This window comes from Teleopsis dalmanni, chromosome 1 (assembly GCF_002237135.1).
Source record: "Teleopsis dalmanni isolate 2A chromosome 1, ASM223713v2, whole genome shotgun sequence".
Lineage (NCBI taxonomy): Eukaryota > Metazoa > Arthropoda > Insecta > Diptera > Diopsidae > Teleopsis > Teleopsis dalmanni.
In genome coordinates, this window is record NC_051846.1 from 113985031 (window position 1) to 113992968 (window position 7938).

Sequence of the window (7938 nt, forward strand, 5' to 3'; positions counted from 1 at the left end):
AAGATATTAAGGTAAATTGTAAATTTATAAACAACATTAGGTATGCAGACGACACAACACTTATAGATGATAGTATAGACCAGGGCTGTCCAGACGAGATGTGATCGCGGGCCAATACAAATTACTGTACAGATTGGAGGGCCACAAAAAGAAATACATACGTTAATAGTTGTTTTCAACAAAAATAAAAATTCAATTATAATGTTAAATTTAGTTTTATTAATTTATTTATTTAAATTCATTTATTTGGTATTCCATAAAAATAACATAATGCAGTTTTACCAGTACACCAAAAGAAAATTTGTGTAATTGTAGTAGATTAAAAACATGTCGCGGGCCGCACAAAGACTAGCCGCGGGTCACATGCTTTGGACAGCCCTATTATAGACGATAAGAAGTGTTTATAATTGTTTCTGCAAATATTTCATAATAACATGCGTGCTATCGATATCGCCTATTTCATGGAGTATTTCTGTGTTTACAAAAAAGTCATCTTCAATTTCTCCCAATTCCTCTTCAGCAAAATTTAAATAAATAAACATCAGTGCAGTCGAGATAGCTTTTTACATTTTAAAAAATATACTTCAAAGAGTTGAGACTCTTACAATATATAGAAGGAAACTCCATTCAACCAATATTTGAAGGATGAATCAATTTTCGTCAAGCAATTCTTTTATTTACATAAAAGGGTTACTAAGTTGTGACACTTACATCAACGTACATTTCTTAAATTTAACACTATTACCTATTTTAATTGTTTTAAGCACGTTCCAAAAAAATGGATAGAAACCATACCTTGGAAATTTTTCAGAGCTATACTAAAAATATGTAATTCATTTTGACAGCACTGTATTGCTACCGTCAAAATAATGCTTGATATTTTTTACTACTTCTGTTTTGTCTTTCCATCCCACCGAAAAGAATATATGTACATTTATTTTGAAACACCGCTTATTTTAAAGAAAATAAAACATATTCTTCTTTATTTAAAATCCCATATTTGAACAAATACAATAAAAACATGTTTGCTCAAAAACATGTGCAAACATGCGTAGCAAGCGTGAACATCACCTGCTAATTAAATTATTAATTCATTTAATCACGATGAGCTCTTGTAATACTTGTAGACGATGCTTTCGTCATCTGAAAATGGTCACTTACCTGAGCGTCGCGAAGAAGCGTAATGAATGACTACACTATTTGCATCGCATATGCATCGCGGAAAAGCGTTACGGGCGATTGGTCTTAAGTAGGAAGAGAGCGATAGTTTTTGTTTCAAATAAAACTTAAGCATCATCATCATTAGGCATGGAATCGAAATTACAGTACTTCACGATATAGGAGCATATATGACCTAAGCTTTATCTTTTATATACTGCGGATTTTCCCCCTACGGATGAAAGTGTTATCGGACACAGCTATTTTATCAGTTGACAGTGACCAAATCCATGCTTCCACCAAACTATAAACCTGTGATTAGTTACATTACGCGTATTCCCATATTACCGGTTGCATGCAGAAACCGAACTTCGGAAATTACTGGGTAAAAAAATATACTGGCATATTGGTTACATCAGGTAAGTATTGTTTTGAAATTTGTGTCGAAGACATAATAGTGAAAGATATTTTTCGATTACTTTGTTAACAAAAATTTAAATATAAATATTTTATTATAAATATCTTTTTATTAAAAAATAAGTAATATATCCTGGTATATTTTTATTTTATGACGTGTGCTTTGCTACTCTCTTTTCTTGCCTAGTTGACCTCTGTCTATAGCATCAGATGTGAAGGGAGACGTATGCTACTTTGAGTTCTAGCGCTATAATGTCTAATAAGGTATTTTGTGTTGACGCGGTTGTCCTTGAACAACCAGTTGTGCATATGTAAAGTTTTTCTTTTTTAATTGGTTAACAGTAGTGGTTTTCACAATTCATTTCCACCATATTAGCGCTTCATATGAATTTGTCCGTAGCATAATCGAGAAATAACATCTGCCATCTGCATAACCGTGATGGTCGATCATTTACTATCTAACGTCATGTTCCCTTTTTTTAAGCAAAGAGTGCCAATATAGTTCTTTTTAGATTCACTGATAATTGCTGCCTGCTGCATCACTTCAACACCGTCTCGTTACATTATATCACTAACAGTACAAATGGTAATATAATATTGACAATTATTTTTACTTTATTTAATTAAACCATAAGAATCACAGTACTTTCAGTAATAATTGTTTTTTTCTGAAAACACGTTTTTTGCAATTGAACATTCTTAATACTTTGTCCGATGTCTTGTGAATTGTTCAAATTTCCTTAGTAAGAAGTACTTATTTGTATTGGTTCCAATTTGACACCATTGCGTGTAATCTGACATATTAAATTGCTCATATGGTATGTTTTATGATTGTCTTAGCAACACAAATTCTGTTAAAGTTTTGGCTGAAGCCGTTCTGTTATTTAGGCAAGAGGCATCTTTGCAAGTGATACTGTTAAAATAGGAATTCCAACTTCTTAAATTGTTCAGGTTGTAAGGGTATCAACCATTACCGGCTGGATCCTATTCTTTGCAATTAACGCACATTGCTCCAGTGATAGAATTAATGTTTTGAGCAGTACTTTTTGATTTTCCAAAAAGAACGCACTCAGTTCTTCTGATTAATAAAAAATTTTCGTATTAAATTTAATTAGATTGGATTGGATTTTGAGTCCTAAGACTTAAATAAGAATTTTGAAATGTGCAACTGGAAAAATTGTGAAGTATTGAGTCTGCCCTAATTCCAAACGTTAAATCAAAATGAAAGTATTTTCGACATATAGCGTAGTGGGAACAGTTGTTCAAAACATTTTAATTCATTTATTACACTACGCTACACAAGGAAACTTTAAATGGTAGCTCCTTACTGAAATTGTTTGGAGATATTCTTTGAAGATAGTAAGTTTTAGCTTGCTTATTTTAAAAGAAGAATGGATACAGATGATATTTGTTTTGTGAAAGATCGATTATTCTGAGGATTCTTGTTCATCCAAACATAGAGAATTAAAAAATTAAACTAAAATTAAGTAAAGAAAAATGCTTTCAATACACTAACACAAAGCAGGTAACATTTTAGATTAAAGAAAATAGCTTTTCACAAGAACAGTTTTGTGAAAAAATATCTAATTTTAAATTCCGAAACAACACAAAAATAATGCGCTGCAATTTAATGTCAACGTTTCAAGTGCGATTACGAAGAAATAACCTAATTTTAAACAAAATATTTTGTTTCATCAAATGATTACATTTGAGATTGCAATACGTTACGCGACACTTTCTCAGCAACTAGAAGCATTTTGCCGCTAAGATACCTTTACATCGTTCTTTTGAAATCGTTAGTATTCACTGCATATGTAACATATGTGCGCTTAATTTTAATATAGTATATTTGCATAAAGATAAAATATTATATGTAAAATTCAAATTCTTATATCATTGGTCCAGCGTTACCACCATATCCTACAAATTACATTACAAGTTTTAGTTTTAGTTCGGACGAAAAAAGATAATTTGTTTCAAACCTTTTGTATATGTTTTCCATTCTACGCTAAAAAAAAATTCCATAGTTTTTTCTTTCAGAGTTGTGAAAAAACAACATTAAGTCTGGTTGAAACAAATTGGCATCACTTTTAAAATATTGTTGCGTTCGTTCCAAAACTCTTCATTTAGAATTAGTACATTGCCAACTTCATTCGGACCCATGAATATTCTCCCAATCACAAATCTATTGGTTTCGATATTCCCATGGCTTCCATAATCCACAATTCGTTTATTTTTTATCTTAGCATCTTATGTTAGCATCTAGTTTTTTCCCAAGTAATCGCCTTCATATTTGCCGATATTCACCATCGCTGACTGGTCTTGTCTCACCCTTTCACTACTCTCTAAGCCATTACTCAATGCAGATTCCACAACCCGGTCCTTAGGATACGCTCTTCTAAACCTATCATCCTTCCATCCTTTTACTCTCCTACTTAACAGTTTTTTCTGAGCCTCTATTGTCTTACCGACAAGTTGCAGCGACTCTGCATTTCCTTCAGCCCACCTGTGCCAAGCCCCAGCTTCTCAAGCTGCCTCTTCAATTGAGCCATGGTTAACTCAATACCAGGATCCAACTTCTGATCGATCAGTCGTTCGCGATCGATGGATCCCCATAAATAATTAAATAGTTGGCTACAGTTTTGAATAACCGTTTTATTGCTCTAAGTTTTATTAAATACAAACCCACCTTTTTTCATAATAATAATATACATGTGTAATTAGTTACACTCCAAAAGCCAGTGTTACTTTATTTAAGCTACTTATTTACAATATTTACATTTTTTTTCAACTATTCATATGTTCGAACGCAATGTTCAAGTTGATTATGCTGTAGGTCAGACATGTAGATGCCACAGTACTCCGCCTCTAGTGAAACTAAAGTGCGAAATGAACTCTTTTGCCAGTATTCATGCTGGTTTCAGTCTGTCTGTTGATATAAACATCTCCTTACCGTCGATTAATATTTTAAATATCTTTTACGTTCTTTCTAGTACTTCATATGGTCCATTATAGGGGTTCTTTAGGGGCTTTTTAACAGCGTCACATTTAACGAATACAAAAGCACATTTGTGCAATTTGGATGGACGAATTCGGTTTGCTTCGAGTTGTGCGTGGTAACAGCTGGTTGTAAATTGCTCACGTTGTTTCTAAATTTCTGCATCCATTCTGTTGTAGAAAGTTATCAGGTTATCAGGTTCAAATAAATCTCAAGGAAGTTTTAGTGTAGTTCCGTAAACCATCTCTGCAATTGAAACGTTCTCATTTTGTAGTACTTTGCATCTTAGACTCAGTAACACTAATGGTAGTGCTTCAACCCAATTACTTGTTTCGTGACATTTTAAAGTGGTTTTAAATGTTCTATGCCATCTTTCAATAAGTCCATTGGATTGTGGATGATACGAAGTCGTATGAATCACTTTAATACTCACGCGTTTGGTTAATTCTCGGAAAAGTTGCGATTCAAATTGCTTAGCTTGGTTTGAACTATTTGTTTTGGTGCTCCAAATCGTAAAATCCATCCATGTCTGCATAAAGGCTTAGGCAACTGATTCTGCTGTTATGTCTTCTATGGGCAATGCTTCTGGCCATTTGTAAATCTGTCAATGCAAGTGAAAACATATCTGTACCCTTGAGACTCTGGTAACAGACCCACGATATCTTTTTGTACATTGCTAAAGCGTTGCGTTGGAAGCTGAAAATTGCTGACTGCTGTTTTAGTAAGTTGGATAATTTTTGACTTTTGACATGCCATGCATTGTGTTGTCCAATCTGCCACATCTTTTTTTAATGACTGCCATATATATCGTTGCTTTATTAAATTGATTGTAGCGTTCACACCAGGATGCGCTAGTGAGTGAATTGCGTCCAAAATTTTTCTCCTAAATGAAGAAGTGATGTATGGCCTTATTTATAACGTTGAGCTATCACAATATACACACAATCAATATCCGGTAATTGCTTTTAATATTAGACCTACATCTGAAGATTTTCTAAAACATTACAATTCTTCGTCAGTTTGTTGTTCTGCATTTAGTTGTTTATAATTGATCGGTGTTGGCAATAATATAGTTGTCACTCTTGATAGTGTATCTGTTATAATATTATTTTTGCCTTGTATATACTAAATATTAATGGTATACTGCGAAATAAAATCCAGATGTCTTAACTGTCTGGGTGACGCCAAAAATTAAAAGTTTGTGGTCAGTAAAAATTGTGAACTGTCGATCTTCTAAAAAATACAGAAGGTGTTTAATTGCTGCGTAAATAGCTATGCTATGTAATGCTGCTTGTGATGCTGCTGCATTTGGGATGAATCTCCTATAAAAATTTAACATACCCAAAAATTTTTTGAACTGTTATACCGGTTTTGGTAATTGATATTCCAACATAGCCTTGGCTCTTGCAGGTAGTGGCTGTAAACCTATAGAAGAGACTAAATATACCAAAAATTCTACTTCAGGTATACTAAATACATATTTTTCTAATTTTATGGTTAAACCAAATATACGTACACGCTGCAATTGTTTTTTTAGATGTTAAGTATATTCTGTCAAGTCACTTGATGCAAAAAGAATATCGTCGATGTAGACATATGCAAAATCTAAACATTGTATTACTTGATCCATAAATCTTTGGAAGGTAGGTGCTGCATTGCATAAACCGAATGCCATTTTTGTAAATTCAAAATTTTCAAATGGCGTAGTGACCGTAGTTTTTTTAATGTCTTCTTCAGCTACTGGAATGTGATGATACGCTTTAACAATGCCCAGTTTGCTGAATATTTTCTTTCCTTCAAAAAAAGATCCGACATCATGAATGTGTGGTTCAATATACCTGTCTTGGATGGTTCTAGCTTTAAGATTGCAATAATCTTCATAGACTCTCCATTAGCCATTTGATTTGTTGGCTATATGAATGGGACTGCACCAATTGCTGTTGGATGGACGACAAATCCCCAGTATTATTATTTCATTATTGTGTTTAATTTTCGTATGAAAATTTAATTTAGTTAAATTCACATATTCTTGAACAACTGATTTTACTTCTGTTGAAGAAATTGAAGTAACAGAAATATTGTTTTGAACACTTAGTCTATTCTGATTTAGTTACAGGATCAATCAATTTGTTGTTTTTAACGTCAATTAAGAGACCAAAATGTGAGATAAAATCAGAACCAATAATGGGTTTTGTAACCTCGGCTACAATAAATTTCCATGCTAGTTGTCTTTTAAAACCAAAATTAATTATAAATTTCTTCTTAACATATGTTCTAATTAGTGGTTGAGTTGCTGCATACAAAGTTAAGCCATCATATGTATTTAATTTTTCAGCTTTTGAAACCGGGTAAACTGATACATCTGCTCCGGAGTCGATAAGAAACCTGATTTTTGTTTTTTTATCACAAATAAACAGGCGACCAATTTCTGGGCAATTTTTGATTGTTTATTGTTCGCAAAGGTGCATGGTTGTACACTTTTTTTTGCACTTTCACCAAATTTAAAATGGTACCAACAAAGTGGTTTGCTTTTGCTTGGTGATCGAAAATGCTTGTTGGATTTCCTTGACCGTGATTGAGATCTTGATCTTGCTAAAGCTGATACTTGCAGTGTTAGTTCGTTTGTTTTTTCCCCAAAGTTTGAATATTTGGCGTTTGCGAGCTTATAACACTGTTTATTTCACCTACTTCAGTTCCGTCACAAGTTTAACATCCATTACTGCCAATTTTTGCAGATTATCGGCAAGCGTTACATCCACATCTGTTTTATTAATTCATCAGAAACCGTTCCGTATTAATATAATATGTTCTTCAATATGTTGTACATGTCTGTAGTTGGTGTATTGATAATAATGTCGTGAATTTTCGCTTAAATGTTGCTTTCTATGGCTGCTAAAATGGTGTGGAATTTCGTTGAGTCTTGAGTTAACCCTGCAATAATAAATTGCGACTCAATTTATTTAAATTTATTCTGCTCGCCAGAAGGTTGGAATTTTAACTGCAACTCTTGAGATTTCTGCATCTTGCTGCGGTTGGATCGGCACTTGCTGATTAGATTTCATTTTGCTTGTTATGTTAAAAAAATGTTATAGTATATATCCCTTTCGATATCCATTATAACGATTGTTTTGCAAGCTTACCAAATATAGTTACCACGTGTTAAGGTTTCTGTCGTATAAGAAATGAAAGGACAAGATTTCCACGACAATGAGGAAACTTCATTCCAGTAGACGAAGGAGAGAGAAGAGAGTGAAGAGACCTAACACCTAGCAAGCTAGGTTCATCTAAGTCAGAAATCTTGAGCCTAAAATAAGGAAAATTGGTAATAGTGAAGGGGGTGGAGTTATGACAAAAGCGAGACTGTG